Genomic DNA, 20,809 nt, shown 5'->3' on the forward strand with positions numbered 1-20,809 from the left:
GATGTTTGAGCATTGCTAGGTTCAAAGGGATATCAATTCATAGTACTGAGATTGGGGTTTTCCTTGGCAATTCTGTGGCATCTGTCACAAGGGCAGTGATTAATGCTACCCAAGCTAAAGTTCCTATGTCTACTGTGGGTCAGACAAGCTAAGGGATGACAAATGTCAGTCCCTCCACTGCAGTAGAGTGTTCCCAAAAGCTCCAGAGAAACGGTGTGGCTGGGACAACCAGGGTTGTCCCTATAGCTCTAGTGTTAGCATCTCACAACCAAATAAGTGATGAAACTAAGGTACTGTTGCACATGCCTGGGCAGATGACAGTCAACCAGGCCCACAATGCAGTGAGGGCAGTTGTGGCACATAATCGAGAATGCCCCACAGCAGCACTAATGCCCATCCAGGTACAGAATGCTATCTGTATCTGTGAGCCTGCCCCACCATTTTCTGCCCTCCCCAAAACCTCTGCCACCAATGGCAGGCTCTGATGCCCAAGCTGCTGCTATCAGTTTCAGTCAAGCTGGTACCTCCCTGGCCTATGCTTCAGCCATTTCGTTAACCTCCCCAAGTATCACTGCTGCCTCTCATGAAACCAAGCCAAGTGGTCAGACAGTGACCATTCTCCATGTGCTTCTCACAACTGTACATGGTTTTTCATCAGCTCATGGGAGCAGTTCAGCAAACAAACTGGACAAGGACAGTAAAATAGAAAAATGGGGTTTTGCAGTTGCCTTCTGATGCCTCCACCAAATGGAAGCCCTGAGTATCCCCTCTAACATTTCTGAAGTTGAAGTGGAGCTGGAAGTGGGGATAAATGGTGGTGAGTTGCCCCTATAGGGAGCCACGGGTCATTAGCTATCACTTGAGGGGAGGCCATGGCAGGGCTGGCTACAGCCCTATGGACAGGAATGGCTCAGTCACTGCAGCACAAGCAGGAACAGTCGTTGACCAAGAAGATTTCCATCTGAAGACTAGCTCCCTGGACTTTGCAGTCCCTTGCTCCCCTCCTCATCAGGCATGTTCCTTGCTGGGACTGTCATGAATGAGTCTAACCTGTTGTTTGTGAAAGACACTAGCTGGTGGTTTCCTATCTTCCCCATAGTGAGGCACAATTTGAGAAGTTAAAGGAGGTGTTATGTTTGTTCATAAAAAGTGAGAGGATGGCTGGTTCAAAGGCACATTACAACACAATGGGAAAACTGAGCTTTTCTATGGAGGCTTTGTGGAAAATATCAGAGGAGATAAGCACTGGGAAAACTTAAAATCACATCACACAAATGAAGAGCACAAAGCAGTGTGATGGAAAAAGCACATGTGTGGACCTCCACAAGGTCAGAAGCTGAGCAGAGGGTTGGTGTGTGGCTCCCGACTCTCAGCACATCCACACCAGCCAGGAAAGCAAAGTAGGTGTCTGGGTTTCACTACTCAGTTGGGATTGTAATATGTACTTTGTGCTGAGCAACCATTTTTGTGTTTGTTTATTTTGTGTTGTCTTTACAATGTATAACTAAAATGAAAAATAGTTTACAGTGCTTAGCTAATGTATTTGCTTCTTTTAAAACTAAAATTTTCTTGTAATAGATAAACTATTTATGAAATTAATTTATGAAATGAGAGATAAGGATCAGCTTGATTATCTGCTGTTTAAAGCAAGAGATTTATTGTGTTGCAGAATGCATCTTCCCTCCTTCACCCCTGTCCCCCCTCATTACATTTTGCTTCCTTAAGACAGATCTGTTGGTTCTCTAATTTGGGTTTTCCTCTTTAGGAAACTAAATAAACACATCAGTCAGTATCAGTAAGGGCCTATGCTATAGAGACAAAAATCTCAAGAAAAGAAAATTTATTGATTCTTTTTTTCTAGTTTGATCATGAGTCAAACTGAATAATTAATCCTCAATTTAATTTTATAGGTTTTTAATTTTCCAATAATGAAACCAAAGAAATGATAGGACAAATAAAACACAAGCATTGATTAGAAATGTATTCATAAATAATATTTAGTTTTATACAGAAGCAGCTCTATTGATTGGTTTGAAAGTAGGCAACATTAATCTTATACTTGCTGTCAGAGAATGGCTATAAAAGGTAATTTCCATTTTACCCCACGAACGGCATGTCCAGAACATTTGTGAGATGTGGTGGTAAGTGATGCACTTGTTTTCTAGTCAAATGCTGAAGAAACAATGTGAAAATTTACATTTATCCATTGTGGTGTTGAGAGCCACAGCCAAAGGGGCCCCAGCAAACTTCCAGCTGCCAGCAAACTTCCAGCTGCTGGCTGATGATTGGCTCACAGCGGCCCCAGCAACATCTAGCTGATTGGCTCCTCTACGCTGATGCTCATTGGGCTGTTTCCCTGCCCTTTCATACCACGGAGCTGCTCATTGGGGGACTTTTTTGGCTCCACCCACGTGACCCAGCCAATCGGCCTCAAGAGCAGGAGGATTGTGGGAGGTGGAGAGAAGCTTGTGTGGGAGAGAGAGGCTTGTGGAAAACCTGTGGTGGCAGTTGAGGCTCTGAGGGTTTTTCCTGAGAGGCTGTTTTGTTTGGCGTGTGTGGTTCTAAAAATAAAGTTAGTTTCTTTTGACAAGTGGCTCCTGATTGTGCCCAGCCAGACTGCAGCATTGTGGCTTTCTCAAAAACCTTGCATGTCCCTCAGTAACATGGATGTGCATGATGTATACATTTCATTGAAGTTTTCTGCTGAGGTTAGTTTGCATTCAGAACTGAGTTATACAGGAGATCTAATATCACCAGCATTCTCTACCCCAATGTAACTTGTGACCAATGTCTACTGAACACACTCACTCCCTCCCTGTCTAATGTGTCCATCGGCCATCATAGGAATCATGAATAAAAATGTCCCTCGTGTTCTCAGCAGAAAGAAAGAAAGGAATGATTTATCCAGGGGCTGTTTGGTCAGGAACTCAAACATGCACAAGGCAACAGAGTATAACATTGTGAAGAAGCTCTAGGGGTGTAGGGTGGTGAAGCTGTGGGCATAGACATGGGAAGCCACAGTCATAGGCTCTTAGGGGCCTAGCACACTCAAGTGCCTGTCAGGGAAGTCTTGGACCTTCACTATGCTGTGCATCCTGAAGCAGTGCAGTTTCAACTCTGTCCCAATTAAGCCACAGAGAACTCCTCTCCATGCCACCCACCCCTTGCTTTAGTTTCAGCCAGTCCAAGGTGGAGCTTATCATATGCTATTCCATTCAGTCATAATGTCAACCAGTGTAATGTGACTGAAATTCTAAAGCTTTGTAAAATAATTTAAAGATATAGTATGTCATATAATTACATTTGTACTACTTTTCTTTTTGTTGTAATGACTCATTCATTTTGTTCCCCTTTGGCACACTCCCTTTTTCCTTCTTTCCTTCCTTCTTTCTCTCTTCTCTCCCTTTCCTTTTCTTCCAGTGTTGGGAGTTAAACTCCAAGGCCTTCTCCATGCTAGGCAACCTCTCTACCACTGAGCTACAACTGCATCATGTTGACACTCACTATAGAAGTAATCTGGTTTATTTCTATATAAAAACTCTCATTTCAGACAATTTCAAAAGTAATATTTTTATAAAAATTACTAACATGAGCACAAATCAGTTGTAACAATTTGGTTTTTAAAAGTACTGCTTATGTAATATTTCTAAAAAAAAAAAAGAAAAGAAAACTTGGGGTTGGGGATGTGACTCAAGTGGTGCTTGCCTGACATGCTCAGGGCACTGAATTCAATCCTCAGTACCACATACAAAAAATAAAGGTGTTGTTTCAACTGAAAACTAAAAAATAAATATTAAAAACTCTCTCTCTCTCTCTCTCTCTCTCTCTCTCTCTCTCTCTCTCTCTCTCTTAAAAACAGGAACTTGGAATTTGAGTTGGCTTTCATGTCAATTTTTCTCAACTACCACTTATTTAAGTCTTCAAAATAATTTTTCAGATGTTGTTTTGACTCCTTATAGGATATAAAACTTCTAAGTAACTGGAAAATTATAAATATATAGCAAAAAGAAGGATAAGATGTGAGTCTTTGAAATGGCTTTAGTTCCTGTAGATGAATTAGGTTGTTGTTAAGATAGAGTTCATTGCTTGATGTAAATAAAAGACATCTTGTATATTTTTGTTCCTAGTTATGCTTGAATTTTTGATCAGCCATATCTAATTTTTAAAGGAAAGCATTCACTAGTAGTCTTTGGTTTCTTAAATGTCTCTAAAGTTCAAAGCCATGATGCCAACATGTATGTTTAGACCAATTTTATTTCTAGGGCCAGAGTTTTATCAATGTAAAATAAAACTCTTGTCCAGTTCCAAAGGGTATAAAAGTTTAGAAATATTTTAACAAATGTAATTATGTGAGGTTACAAATATGTTAATTAGTTTGTGGTGAATATTTCACAATATACATACCTGTACAGAATCAAGTTATCAATTGTGCATGGTGTCACACACCTATAATTCTACTAGCCATTTAGGAGGCTAAGACAGGAATATCACAATTTAAAGGCCAGCCTCAGCAATTTAGGGAGAACCTGTCTCAAAAACAAAACAAAACAAAACAAAACAAAACAAAACAAAACAAACAAACAACAACAACAACAAAAAAAAAAAAACAGACCATGGGCTCTTCCAGATCCATTAAGCTGCAACAACAAATGCTGCTGTCCTCTACCAACCTCATGACCCTGTAGGTCTTGCTGGATGCTAAATAAAATGTTTTTTTTTCTCTATAATATACCAAGGGTGATATTCAATTATAGCAACAGAAATACTAGTAAGTGTCAGAGAGATTACTGGTCAAGGTACACAAGTAAAAAGCAACAACTCTGGTACTCAAACTAATTATCTCCAGTTCCATACAAAATAGAACCAGTTAGCTTTCAAGTAAAACACACAAAAAACAAGGCTGAAGATTCCTCTTTATTTGCCAGAGCTGGTTCTGTTTGGATGTAAAAGTCACTAAATGAGAGTAGCTTGCTTGCATAAAGAGCATCTTTATCAAGGTCCCTATTTCAAGTGAACTTCCTGAGCCTTCTCCTCATCTTAACATGGAGGTCAATAACACTATCATCATCATCATCATCATCATCCTCATATTAACTATAAAAGTGTTATTCCCATCATTAAAGGGACAAACAGAACAGACATCAAATACTGTTCCATTCCTTTCCACTCTCCCTTTCCTGTTTTGTAGTAGAAAGAAAAAAAGTTAGGATTCTTGAAAATCATTTTATTTTGAAGGATTATAGTATTTTCAAATGGTATTAAAAACAATAATAATGTAACAAATACTAATAAGATACCAAACCATACCCAGCCAAACAAGTTAAGTCTTGGTCAATTACCTTTGACTTTCCACTCTGTGACACTGGCACCTGGTCTTACCACTTATTTCAATGTGAGAAATTTTGAACCATTAAATAATCATTTTCCAGATCAGTAGAGATGATGATGACAGATGCAGTACTGCACATGCTTCCTGAACATTTCCAGAGTTCAGAAACAGCTATTTGTACACTTTCCCAAAACTTGTAATAACTTTTCTCACAAAAATTCTAGTACAATTTTTTTTCTTTGTAAGATGCAACATTCTGTTGCACGGAATCAGTAGCACTCTATAATTAGAAACTGGTTAACTGGGCATGGTTGTGCATGTCTGTTAATCCCAGTGGCTCAAGAGGCTGAAACAGTAGAATCATAAGTTCAAAGACAACTTCAAGAAAAGCGAGGTGCTTAGCAACTCAGTGCGAGCCTGTTGCTAAATGAAAATACAAACTAGGGCTAACAATGTGGCTCAGTGTTCAAGTTCCCTTGAGTTAAATCCCTGGTATGCCACCACCACCACCAAAAGAAAAGATTAATATTTCCTTTCTTACACATTACCTAGGAAATGGGAATCTTCATTCCAGATAATCCACTGTGCAAAATTCATTAACTGATTGCTTGACAAATGGATTCACCATCACAATAACTTAAGAGTTTGAAGGAGACATCCAAAAACTCAAGGAGAGATGTTATGAACATCCAGGGAGTCTGGAAGATGATTCCTATGAGTCCCAGCAGCATCCATGGATCAAATACAACCAGTAAACACTCTCATGATTAAAATTATTGTTAAAGTTGGAAAAAAAAAACTATCCTTCTTGGTAAACATCACTGGACCACACCAGGGGTCCTCCAGGAGCTCCACAAATAACTCAGACCACCCCAACCTTCAGCATTATGCCTTTACTTTTATTCACTGGTACTTATGCCAAGGCAGTTGTAAAATATTTGCCTATCACTCCTAGGTATCATCGAAACTGCTTCTTAAATAAGAATCTTTCTCCCCTCTAAAATTTTAGACACATTTCCCTTGAGCTTTTTGACAGTGTTTTCAACCTAAAAATACTATCAACTTAAAGTAAGATCTAGCTCCATGAAATGCATCTTTTCCCTACAAGAGATTTCCACCAAATTATGTATGTTAAAATTTAATTTAGCATTCATTTACACAGCCTGATTAAAGTTCTAACCTGTGTCACTAATTTTTTTTAAACAATAGAGATATGGTATTTGCTTGTGGATGGTGCAAAACTATATGTTACAACATAATTAATCATCCATTTTTTCAGAAACATGTATTACTAATCTATTTACTCATCCCAACTAGGATAACAATTCAACCATAAAAGCTATACATAGATCATTAACTAAGAAGAAAATTTTGGTTCTATTTCTGGAAATATTTGAGTTTATTAAACTACACAACAGTGTAGCACTTAGAATGCCCCTAAAAATTATAGAGAAAACCCCAAATGATGACTATTTATTTTTCTGCTTAACTTTTAACTCTATGCATTTGTTAAAAATGGGAACTACCCAGTCAATAAGAGCTTGTCACATAGAAAATAATTAAAATCATCATATAAAAATTTGAAGGAAAATATCTGAATTTGTAGACAGAAATAAAAGTCTTAATTTTCAAAATAAAATTATTAGCTATTTGCAAATTTATAATTCACTAAAGCCATATCATCATGATTTCATTACTTAAACATGTAACTAGCCATGAAATTTTACTTGACAAAGAACAGTTTAGAACATAGCCACACAGTTAAAGTTATGGCAATAAATAATGATCAATAAGAAAGAGCCATGCACAAGACATTTGGTCAAAACAGGAACAGTCAGAGCTCTGAAGATGTAGGGAGACACACAGATTTCCAAGAAACACTGCTTCCATGAGCACAAGAGGCAGCCACACAGATCACATTCCACTTGGATATCTATTTTCAAGTTAAAAATATGATAGAGTCGCTAGGTAGAACAGAAGGTCAACCCCAAGGGAGTTACAAGTGAAAACCATTGACTTATCTCTGCCAAAATGATTTCAAATACCTGTAAGAGACACCATCCCATAGCAGTTGAGCACATTAAAATACTCCAGTCTAAAGTGTACTTGCCCCTTCCAACTTCTCCACCATTTAAGCCATCATCTCCTGCAAGGTCTGCAACCAGAGTCTACTCCATCCAAAAGCTGTAGATGGACAGATTCTGGGAGACATTCTGCAAGAAAATGGGGAGATGTGTGAATATTTCACCAGTGTCAAGCATCCAGGCCCCATCTACCTTGTTGTCTGTCCTTCAGCTGCTTCACAGAAAGAGTAAAGGTCCTTGCTACCTCTGCACTGTCAGTTACCCATCACCACAAGTCACTGTCATTCCTGCTCTTTTTTCATACATTACTAAACTCAGGGTAACAAGTGCTGCCATGCCTGGAGTGGGTTTCTTTACATGCACTGCATTGGAGCTTTGTCTGGAGTTCCTGTGATTCCCTACAACACAGACTATTACAACCACCAGAGGAAAAGAAAGCAGAGAAGTTAGGTCATTTTTCCAAAGTCACATAGAAACAAAATATTCAAGTCAGGATAGAAAATTGCAATATCCCTTCTCTCATGTATTGGTTTTTAACCCACAGAGCATTCAGTTGATTTAAACCATAACATTTAAGACTGGGCAAGTAGGAGGCAGTGACACCTGTGCTATGTGATGCACAGAGAAGGGGGCAACAGAGAGGAGTATCAAGAGGCAACTGTGCCTACTTCAGAGAAACAGGGAGCAGAAGGAAAAGCTGGGTGGAATCTGCATTGGCCATATCCACCACTGTGGGGACCCAGAACAAGGAGAAGAAGCCAAGATGCAAGAGCAAATTATGACATGGATGTTACATCAATCATTTAAAGACCTGCACACAACTATGAACAATTCTAAAGTCTTTTCTCATTCAAGTACATCAAGATGGATGAATCTGCCTCCTTGTATCTTTTGGAGTGTCCTGGGTGCTTCTGCAAATGTTTTGCCTTGCCAGCACAGGTTTGGCAAAACATGTTTGCTGGAATCATAAGTTCCCTCAGTTGTTCTAAGTGGAAGACTCTTGCTGGCTCCTGTGATTAGTTTCCAGGTAACGTCCTGCTGTTCAGGCTTCTGGATGGCATCAATCAGAGCCCTTGGAAACCTAGCCAGTTGGGGCAGTGGTATCAATTGAATGAATACATTAAGGATTCAAGGCAGGACTATGGCAAATTGTAGTGCAAAATATCTGTAGAGCTCTCAGAGTGGATGGTAGACTCAGGTGCAAGGCTGGAGGCCCCAGTGAGGGGTATACCTATTACCATGTCCTAATGTATTATGAAACTATGAATAAAAGGAGCCTGGAGACTTCAAATTCAGCAAATGAGAAATCATCATTTTTTGATGACACGTTGTTGAAAACTGGTTCTTGTTACATGGGGTAAGACAATAGGATTTATAGCTTTTTCCCAACCAAATAAGTGCAGATTATTAAAATACTGCCTCATCCCCCACCTCAATACAAAGCATTATATGACTTTGAAATGAAAGACAAAAAAAGCAGCAGATAATGACGTCTTTCCATTTGTTAAGGATGATGTTCTGACTGTGATCCAAAGAGTGAATGTAAGCTGTGCTGAAAGAAGTTTGGCAAAAAATATGAATATTTCTAATTTTCTACATTGAGTTTAACTTGGCTGCTAAGCAGCTGACATAATGGGATAAGCCTCCCATGCCTGGAGTTGATGCTTAATCATGTACCTCAGCAGCAGCCCAGAGCAGCACTGCCCAATAGCACTCCTGAAACCAAGAAGAACAGCAAAAATCCCCACTCCTTCACTTCCCTCACCATGGCAAACAAATCCTTTCATGCATTCTGGTACTGCCATTCCATGGAGATCAGCCCTCCTGTCCTTATCAGCTCCAGTAACCCTCAGCTGCCACAGGGTTCAGAGATATTTCTGGGCTTTCCTTCAGTGCCCCTTCTCAGATTCATGAGAGTACTGCCATGTTCATTGTGACGTCATACCCAAGCATTCCAGTGTCAACTGACCCCTTATTTACTCTCCCATTAGATATCCCCTATCCAGGTGCCCATGGAACTATGTATCCTCCCTTTCCAGAACTCTGTTCTCTTAGCTACCACTGTCCTCTAACGTCCATCCTACCAGGTGCTGTGCTGCTTCTACTGGAATTGTATCCTCTCTAATGGCAGAAGCCACTGCTCACAGGTTAGATGACTGAATATTATGAAAGTATTAGTTCTCCCCAAGTTTATCTACATATTTGATGCCATCTTATTACAAATTCTTGCAGTCAATTTTGTGGAAATGTGTATGATAATTCCAAATGTATATATTAATTAACATATATTAATTTCAAAATTTAAACCAGTATGCATCATCTAAAAATGGGGATCCTAGTAATGTAAAAGTAATTAGGAAGGGATGAGTTTTGAGTATTAATTATTCCTGCTTTTTATATGATCTACTTAATTTTTCATAATGGTATGGTTAAACAATGATTTGCAAAATTTATAAAAAATCTACTCCCATCAATAAATAAATGAGGGCTGACTTTAACAAAACAATGATTCCAGGTATCCAGGGAAGATTAGGTACCAATGATGATTTTTCTTACCAGCCATTGTTAAGTGTTAAGTACTGGAAGAATATTAGCCTAAGTAAAAAAAAAAAAAAAAAAAAAAAAGGAAAAATAAAATGAAAGAAACTTCAGCCCTGCCCCAGAATATATAATTTGATTTTAAAGAGGAAGCAGGGTTTTGATGTTATAAATAGGTCAATTTTTTTTTTTTTTTTTTACTACAAGGCTGGCTCTCTTTACATATTAAAGGTAAAGTCTATGGATTTAGATCTCGAGAAAACTTCATATAAAATTCTGCAAGCCTTTAAGAAAAGTAGGGCCATGAAGTGTTCATGGTTCCTTTAAAACAATATACATTTTTCCCAAAGACTAGTTCTCTGGCCCCAAATTGTAAGTTGACCATTGAAGTTGCATGTTGCAGACAAAGATAATTTACAATCAAGGTAATGTCAAAAGACTAGAAATTTGTTTAACATTACATCATAACAACTCCAGAACTCTTTTATTCATCACATAAATGTTGGTTGATAAATGAAAACAATTAAGCCATTAGTTTTCAATATGCCTTCAGGAGAGCCCTAGAAATGCAATGCTGCATTCTTGAAGGAGGTTTCCTTCTACCTATTATTCTCTAAAGTTGACAGTAGCACAAATTCTTTAAATTTTAATTGATGGACAGCAGCCTGTGTCTTGTGCATTGCATAGGTGCCAGTTTCTGAGGTACCAGATTGTATACATGGAAAGAAAATCCTCCTGGTTAACACAGGAGCTGAAACAAAGGGCAATAAAAGCTATTTTGTTCTGTAAACATTTTTGGATATGGAATATAATGAAGAATGATGATTTGACTGAAGAGAGATTTAGAAGGAACAGGATATAAATAAGAAAAATTCTAATAAAACTAATGAATATCTCAGTGCTCTGAATAATTGGAGAAATTAATCCTATTTTAAACCAAATATAATACTCTGAACAGGCCAGATTTTATATTAATATGAATCTATAGTTTGCTTCTTTCATGCACTTGTCTTCAACACATTTACAGAACACCTCTGCTGTGTTTTGTGACCTTCTGGCTGAGTTCTGATTTCTCAAGTTTCCAGATCTGATATACCTGTAACATCCCAAGTTATTTTGGGGTCAACATGAGGATCCTAAGTCCATAAAAATAAATCTCTTGTTCACATTCTGCAATTAAAACAGGATAAAATAAAGGTATTCATAATATAGTGTAACTCCTTTTTGAAAAGTCAAGAGGTTGTGCTATAAGTTTTTAAATTTAAACTATCATCTTGATATTTAGGGATTTAATTTATGGAACAATTAGGCAATCTTTATATTTAACTTTAAATACCTGAATATTATAAATCACCTTAGATGAATATTTAAGGAGGACTTTCAGTGAAACTTCTGAAGAACTTGTAACTTTTATTGTACAGCAATGATTTATAAAAAATGGTATGATGTAATCCTAGAGTATAATTTAGGAACACAAGAACAACTTTCAAGAATTAGGCAGAGATTACATTTAAACAATCTTTGCAGACTAAAAGTAATAAGTATTAAATTAATCAACAAAGCTTAATTAAAGCTTGATGTGAAACATTTTTTATTAGACTTGATATTATTGCACCTTTAAATGCTACCACAACTTAAAATCTGGATTAAATCTAGATAATAAACCACTGCTGACACACAAAAATAGAACAAATACAACTTTGATAACCCTTTGTTTCCATGGGCCTTTTTCTGTTGTACAGAGTAAAGACACAGAGGACCCCCTCCTTCCTCCCCAGTGTTATCTACATGGTTGGCTAGATATCATGTTGAAGGCTGATAAAATAACTAAAGCAAAATCCTCTAAAAAGTAAAAGTGCAGTAGGTTAAGCTTGAAATGATAAATGAATTTTTGTTGTCTACAAAGATTCTTTTTTCAAATTTGTGCTCCTTGTGTTTTTAATTTAAATGTCACTGAAATATACAGTCATATGCAACTAACATTCTGGTAAACCAAAGACCACATATATAATAGCATGTACCAAACAACTGAGCATGCTGTAGGATATACCATGTAAGTTCAAAGATGTGTGCACAATGATGAAACCACCTAAGATGCTTTTCTCAGAGGTATGCCTGTTGTTAGGTGCATAACTGTATATTTAAGGGTGCTCTAGTTTATGGTGGAAAAAGCTTACCTGAACATGTCTCCCAATCCCTTCAGCATTCCCTTCTTGGCTTTATTTTTCTCTATTTTTCTTCTTTTTTTCCAGTTTTGTTCTTTTCACTATCAGTATGGTCCCCTTTCTCTTGGTTTCCATTTATTTGTCTCTTCAGAGAGTGCAAAGGCTGATAACTGGATGTGGATATAGATTCTCTTCCTGATTTCTTCTTCCACTGGATAATAAAATAAAATAAAGACAAAAAAATATAGTGAATCACAGCCACAAAAATAAGTAAGCAAATATGTTTGAGAACTTTACATTCCCACAGTTTCTACAGCAAAATAGTCCTGCTCTCAACATGGGTGGCAACACTCTTTAATGTTGAGTAGAATTAGAATAAAATATGTGATGTAGATGAGTTCCATATACACATGTCTTCTATGTGAAGAGGATACACCAATAGCAAGACAGAAGAATCTTCCTTGCTAGATAGCTAGATAATTCTGTATGCACAATAACATTCTGGTTGCTACACAACATGTATGAGTGGAGGACTTCAACTCTCCTTACACAGCACAGACCTCTCAGGGACTTTCCATTATAGTGGCAAGATGAAAAGAAAGAAAACAAGCAAATTACCTTCACCAAGTGCTTCCTTTCTTTTGGTTAAGGAAGTTTAGACACATCCTGATCCATCATTAATTTGGTAAACTGTAGCACTAATTATAACCATTGTTAGCACAGGACTTCTTTCCCAAGGGTTCAAATTGGTCCATTAATGATTTTTGGACACCAAGAAGTTGGCTTTCTGGTGTATAACAACAACACATCCTCAAGGGTTCTGCAGTGTTTCTTTATATTGCTAATGCAATATAAAGATTAAAAAAATATTAGTGAAGGCTAACCTAATATTTCCTTTTACTCACTACTCAACAGGTACTCTCCTCTGAGAGCAAGGCCTAAGCAAACATCAGAAAACATTTGTTGAATAGACGACCATATAAACAAAGACCTGAAAATATGAAAAGTTCTCTTTTTTTGCTCTCTATTTATAAAGTAATACCTTACAAATTTTAAAACCATAATGATAGAAACAGATTCTTTATTAATTTACTATTTTTATTAGAAAAGCAAAAATAAAATGTGAATACTCTGCACAGAATGACTCACTGTCTTCACAAGGTATCATTTTAAAATGACACTTAAAGTGGCTTAAATAAATAAGACATTAACACTGGAAGATTTCACTAAACTCAACAAATCTCCTGACCACCACCAATTTCAATCAATTAATGTAATAAAAATTGATGAGATTGGCCTCCTGGGTACACAAATTTCTACATAAGAACTGAGCATTTTGGGAACATAAATATTGTGGTTTTTAATTTTTTATTTTAGTTGGTTATTTTTACTTTGGGAAGGGGAGGAAATGATGTAAGAAATGAACAGCCAATGATACAGATGGTGTCAAATAAGAGGATCTGCTGTTCTTGCCTCTGAATCTTAACACAGAATGTTGAACTCTTGGCAAGGAAAACAGGTTTTTCTGAAAAACAAATGTAATAATAATAATAATAATAATAATAATAATAATAATAATAAGATGATGAAGACAAAGACAAGAAGCAAATATCATGAAACATGAGGAAAAGTCAATTGATTATTTAGTAGGATACTACAGAATTCGTTTCAAAATAGGAGAAAATTTCAAATTCATGCCTCCTAAGACACTCTAGTCTAAAACAGAATTATTTAGTTTTAAAATCATCTCTCAGTAAATATGAGTAAAAAAAAAAAAACAAAATATTAGGATTATTCTTGCATTTTTCACTACTGCACTCTAAACTTCTTTCTAATCCAGGCTCTCATATAAATTGGGTAAAAATCTCCCAATGGTAATGGTAGTAAGTCACATGAATTCTTCCCTCTTCCAACAAAATGCTGCAGAACAGGTACAAGGAGGCCACACGCTCAATTTTATGAACCCTTACATATTTGCTTTTGGTATCCAAATGATTTTAACAATTAAATGGTGGTACACCATAAAGGTTTAATGCCCAGTGTGATAAAATGGGATTGAAAGCTGTCCTTTCAACAATCAAAACCAAATGTAATGTTCATAATAATCAAAAAGGGAATATCCATAACTCTATTGATTTTGTAAAAAGTGTAAAATGCAGGGCTGGGGTTGTGGTTCAGCAGTAGGGTACTCACCTAGCAAGTCAGTACCACATAAAAAAATCAATAAATGAAATAAAGTTATTAAAAATAATTTTTAAAGTGTAGAATACATAGAGATGTTCTGAGACCATGTATATAGGGTGTGAGAAGGTATAGTCATGGAGACTGTTTGATGTAAAAAGAAGGAGCACATCTATGGCTGTGGTTGTGGCTGAGTGGTAGAATGCTCCCACAGCACATATGAGGCCCTGGGTTCAATCCTCAGCACCACATAAAAATAAGTAAAGGTATTTTGTCCAACTACAACAAAAAAATAGACATTAAAAAAAAGAAGGAGCACCCATGCTGGAGGGATGGTGAGAATGAGTATGCAGTTACAGAGCTTTCTGAGCAAACCCAGAGGCAAGAGGACCAGTCAGAAAATACTAACAATAACTTCAGATATTAAATTATGAGAGGTCAGGCAGAATTGGAAAGAAAGAGTAAAATTAGATTTCTTGAGAATACATTAAGAATGATTGATATTGGAGAGGTTATACAATGAGATGATGTTTGTAACTTTCTGAGACTGGAAGTGCTAATGAGAAAATTTATGATCATCCATCTTTATGTGCACAAAACTAAGTGTTTAAACACAGTTTCTTCTTTTTCTTTTGCACTGCCAAGTGACATTACTCTCCTGGATTATTCTATTAATATTATATAAGGAAGGAGCTAGGGTTGTGGATTTGTGCTCACCTAGCACATGCAGGGTGCTGGGTTCAATCCTTAGAACCACATAAAAATGAAGTAAAGGTAGTGTGTCAAACTACAACTAAAACAAAACGAAACAAATATATATATATATATATATATATATATATATATATATATATATATATATATCCTTCTTGCCACAAACATTGCTGCTTGCTTTTTCTTCCCCCAATGACCCATCTCAAATCCATGGTCACAAAAATTATAATATTTTACTTGAAATTTTTCAAAAACTTGTAAAGGTCGTTAGAATAAAATGTAAACAATTAAACAATTCACCCTAGACTATGATCCTCTCTCTGCATACATCTCAAATTCATTCCTCACTATGATCTTACAGATACTGTATACAACATCGTAACAGAGCTCTGAACTACAGAAATGTTGAGATGGGCCCCATTTCACATGCTACATAAAGTCCCTCTTCACCCAGTTGAATACTCTCAAACAGGAGTGCTGGACTGAAGCAATATCTCTCTGGGAAACCTTTTCCTCTTCTACATCTACTTTCTTCTCCATCTGAAATCCACACAAGCTGGGTGGGTAGCCCACACTTTGATGTCATAACAACCTCTACACTTACCCACACAGCTTATCATGAGTTTGTTACATCTGGGTTGGATTGCTCCTACATGCTCAGGAACTTACAGCCAAAATATCAGACTATAGGTGCCCTGTCTCACTAATACATGCTTAAATACTTAAGTAGTGTTTTTATAATGTGATATCCATTTGGAAGATTGTTTAGATATTCCAGAAAAAAATCACAAGTTTGCAAATCAAAAAAGATGTATTGTAAGTGTGATTGTTGTCAAATATTTAAATACTTTACTCTTAAAAAAGATTATAAATAAGAATTCTATAATTCACACAATTTAGATATGATTTTCATGCACTTTTACTGAAGTTACTTTTAATATTGAAAAAAATAAATTTAAGAAACAGTTTTGGCTATTTCACATGACATACCCATGCTAAATTCACAAACTTCTAAAAATGAATCAAAGCTCCTTTTCTTAAACTGAAGTCTTGATTTTTAAAAATACAAGTTAGCAAAAGATGATTTATTTTTTAGTACTGGGGATTTATCTCAGGGGTACTCAACTGCTGAGCCTCATCCCAGCCCTCTTTTGTATTTTATTCAGAGACAAGGTCTCACTGAGTTGCTTAGTTCCTCACTGCTGCTAAGGCTGGATTTGAGCTCAGGATCTTCTTATCTCAACCTCCCTAGCTACTGGGATTACAGGCATGGGCCACCTTCCTAATATTGTACATTTTTTTTTTTTTTAGTATTTCAGAACACTCAACTAACTGTTAAAAGAATTAAATAAAGGAAGGAATTCATAAGGTACTTTGACTTTGGACAGAATATCTTGAATTTTTTATAGTAGTTTTATTTTAATAAATATGGATCCTGGTGTTGATAAAATTAAACTTAGTATGCATTGTTTTTACTCAAATGTGTAATGACAAAACTGTTCAGCATACTCAGAAGTATGCTAAAGTTATCAAATACAATGTGCTATTATTTAGCTAAAGAAACAACAAAATTCCCGCGGAAGTTCTCATATTACCAATGGAAATTTTGTTTCTTCTAATGTCATATTTCAAAGATCAATTATGTGTGTTTTGGAACAATGCTTTTTTATCTCCTAAGAGAAATATATGAAAAAAAAATGCAAGATACTCAAAAGAAATATGCCCATCTTTGCAAGACAATATTTATCATTTAAAGTAATAAATATGATGTATCTTAAAATCAACAGTTGCAATTAACAGGAGATGTTGAGTTCTGCTAGGTTTCATCAAATCAAATCCCCCCCCAAATTTTCTAATTTAATAATAGAGCATATAGTTTCCGGCAATTTTTAATTATGAAAAAAAAAATATACATATATAACACAGCAACACTACTGCATGCATTTTATTGGTTGCAACAGTACTGATTTATTGTGCTGGGTACAGAAGCTGCTTGCTGAAAGCCAGGTTGGTTATATAAATTGCATAGAAAATGCAGCAGATTATACATGCCCTGACCTGTGAAACATAGGTAGGGACTCAGAGATAAGAGTCCTAGAATACAAGGCTTCATTGCAATACAGACAGACACACACAATATGGAGAGTCCAAATAGATTAAATGAGACACAAATTCTGGCTATTTTCATCTGTGTAGGAAGAACATAAGTGCTACAAAGGAAGATACCAGATGCCACATGGATCCCACCCCAGTCTTTTTGCCCCCAGTGTAGTGCCTCTGCCATGAATTCAACACTGTGGAGAAAAGGCAAGCCTGTTCAGTGCCATAAAATGCAGTCCCTTGGGATGTGCTCAAGCCAGTTGACAGAATAATCAATCATGCCTCTGTGTGAATCTCTCTAGAAAAGAGGAAATATACCAGTAGAAAACAAGACATTGAATCATTCTGGGACTTTATATTCATCACTAACTGTCCTCCACTATCTGTTAGTAGATTTTCATCAAAATCCCACTCTTCACAACAGCATTTGCAGTATGTGCTCCATCAATGAAGATGCCTATCTAAACAAAAGGCTCCTAAGACAATGGTACTCTTCTCTGAGCAGTGGTGATATGGTGTTTTTAACTTCAACATGTGACCAGAACTGAGTCACAGCACAGAACAAGAACCTTCTGGCACAGTATCTGAGAGTGCCAACAGTGGAGGGTGAGTTGCTGAGGCATACAATTGAAAAGATGAGACTGCAAGAGCAGTCCACTGATGGAAAGGGTTCAAAGCAGGTGGCAAAAGCCTGAACAGTCTTGAAAATTATGGAATTTGGAAATCAGAGGAGGAGATAGTGGAGCCAGCTGGTCCTGCTCACAAACCTGAGCGGTAAAATGCAAATATGTCTCTCCTTGTCATGACCACCAGCACTGAGGTCACCTTTGATTATTTTTTTGCTTTGTTTTTAAGAAAACGAAAGTTTGCTAGAATGCAGGGCTCAGTATAGGATACATCATGGTTAGTAAAATGTCATTGATGACCTATTACAACATAGTGAAAATCTTTCTCTGTCCCCAGCCTTTCTTGCACAATGGCAGCATTTAGCCCAGAGCTCACTCACTGATTGGACAGACATTCATGAAATTGTCTGATTTGCTCATCCCTGGGCCTGGAAGTGTAGGATTACAATAGATCTCAGAGATAGTATGATGGGTTATCAGGAATGATGTATGTTATTATGCAGGTAAGAAAATGGTTACAGATAATCAGGTGCCATTAAACCTAGGAGCAACCTCAAAAACAATCAAACTGCCTAAGCCATAACTTTTAAGCTTTTTCCTAAAAATTGCAAAATATGGATTTTCAAACCTAAAATTTACAAAGAATTCTGATGTATAAAAGCAACTGTTAAGGCGGAGAAGAGTAACAGCAGGTAGTGGGATAAATCTAAGATTTTACTCCATGGTCCCAAACTAGAAAGTACCTCTCTTTACCAGAGGTCAAACCACACAGTTTGAAAATGACTGACTTTTTTATCAAAATAGATGGTGGTGATGGCTAAGACCTCTGGGGCTGTGCACAGGATGCATATCCTGGGGAGGGAGAGAGGATTGCTTTACAAGGATGGATTTAATGATTTGTGGACTAAATTGGAAGAAAGCAAGTATTTGAAAATGTATCATCATCTGAGTTTACACACATGAACTTGTCATAAGCTGAGCACCACTGGGTCAGTTGCCCAGGGTTAGGTATGCAGGACCTTGCTCACCAGGCTCATTAAAGTTTTTCAAAGGCTGATATGACTCCATTGGATTTCCCTTTTGATTAGCTGCAGAGACTCATGCCCCATGGATGAAACCAAGCCACGGCCCTCAGATGCTGGTCAGGGGAAAGAAAATCCTAGCCAATGAAGATAAACACTAATGATACCTTCTGCACAGACATAGGCTCTGGTGGCTCTGAGCTGGGCCAGTTTTCTCCCCCCCCCAAAAAAAAAAAGAGACACACATGTTAGTGTTTCAGGACTCCCAGGACTACCCTGAAACTTCCACCTGATGTGATCAGAAAATTGAAAATGAATTTGAACTGAACCAGTGCTGGATGGGCTGCAGTCTTGCCCATTGCTAGGTCCTGGAACCCTCCACTCATCTTCAGTACCATCACATCCTCAGCTGCCTGAAACCCTGAAGCAATTTCATCTGTGCATTGTGCCCAAAAGAAGTATTAGCCCTGGCCACTATGGCCACCTGCTAGTCACAAGACCCTGTAATCGTGAACCAGAAGTCCATGTGCTCCTTTCCCAGCCTGTTGCTGTCCTCTGAACATCTCATGGAGAGGAAGCACTCTTTCCCTTAATAGAGAAACTATTATCCTACAACATGACCAGCTGTGTTATCATTTGGATGTGTGGTGTCCTCCTAAAAGCTCTTGATATGCAAGGTATCACTGTTCAGAGCTGAAATGATTACAATAAAAGAATAATGACTCTAATAAGTGGTTTAATCCATTTGATGGATTTGAAGATTAGTGTACTGGATGGTAACCATACCCAGGTGGGGCATGGCTGGAGGAGGTAGGTCACTGGGACATGCCCTTGGGGATTATATTTTGTCCTCCAAGCTTCTCCGTCTCTCTCTGCTTACCAGTTTCCATGAGCTGAACAGATGTCCTCTACTATACTCTGTTGTATAACCTTCTGCATCACTCTTAGGCACAGAGCAAGAGAGTTGGGACAACCATTGCCTGAGACCTGTGAACCCATGAGCCTAAATAAAGTTTTCCTCTTTTAAATTATCATTGTGGGGCATTTTGGTCACTGTGATGAATACCAGGTAAACAAAGATATTGAAAAGAGCCAACTCCTTCATCTAGACTCAGCTTGGTAAAGCTGATGCCTGTCCCTCCCTGAGAGGTGACACACCTAGACACACAGAGCTCTACCACTGTTATGGAACAAGCCACATTTCTCTCTTCTAAACCATCTGTAGAACATAGTCATCATTGTGCCCTAGGAAGATTCCAGTTCTCTCTCACAGATATGGAATCCCTAGAGCATATTTACCTCCTTTCAAATGTTCTGAAACCTTCACTTGTTAATAAAGAAGATGGCCCAAGGAGACACATGTCCTCACCAATGCTCCACACCAAAGGACATGGAGGTACAGGGAGGTTAATAAAATCACCCATGATTACACAGTTAGCAAGAAGGGCAACAAAAATGGGAGTTCCAGGGATGCTTTTCTAAACCCTTCTGAGGACTGGCCAGCTGAGTAGATAGGACACAATTTCACCACTGCTGCCTGATGAAGCTCACTCTGCGGTCTGGCCTCCATGGATATAAGGAAACCTGTGGCCTAGTGGAGGGACCTGAGTGAGCACAGAAGCTCCTGACAAGCATTGGTGAGGACATGAAATGATGGGAATCCACCATGTCCATGGAGCATCTGGGAGCTGTCAACCCTGTGAAGAGCAGCTTGTCAAATGGAATTGAAATTATAGAAATTCCGGGACCTAGCAATGCATTCTTGGTGTATTCTCAGATGAAATGCTATGGAACACATGTTCAAGGTCTCTGCCACAGTACCATGGCATGGGAAAGAGTCCCTGGACCTGCAGAAGACCAAAGCAGCCTCCTGCAGCAGACAGATAAGCTCCTGGACATGTCAACCTGAAGGCACACTATCCACCATGACTGACAGGATAAAGCCATATGCAGGAAAATCAGACATGGAAGAATGAATATGAAGTCTGAATGAGATGAAACTCAGATGTGACATTAGTGAGCAGCATTTGGTAGCATGGAAACAGATGAA

General features: G+C 37.6%; 1 pseudogene; it reads left to right on the forward strand.

Moving 5' to 3' along the window:
* The first annotated feature begins 8,674 nt into the window (after positions 1-8,674).
* Positions 8,675-9,538, forward strand: LOC124089692 (E3 ubiquitin-protein ligase SH3RF1-like; annotated as a pseudogene).
* The last annotated feature ends 11,271 nt before the right edge of the window (positions 9,539-20,809 follow it).

This window comes from Marmota monax, unplaced genomic scaffold (genome assembly GCF_021218885.2).
Source record: "Marmota monax isolate L192 unplaced genomic scaffold, Marmota_monax_Labrador192_F-V1.1 WCK01_AAM20220418_F8-fsc00350, whole genome shotgun sequence".
In the NCBI taxonomy this organism is placed as follows: domain Eukaryota; kingdom Metazoa; phylum Chordata; class Mammalia; order Rodentia; family Sciuridae; genus Marmota; species Marmota monax.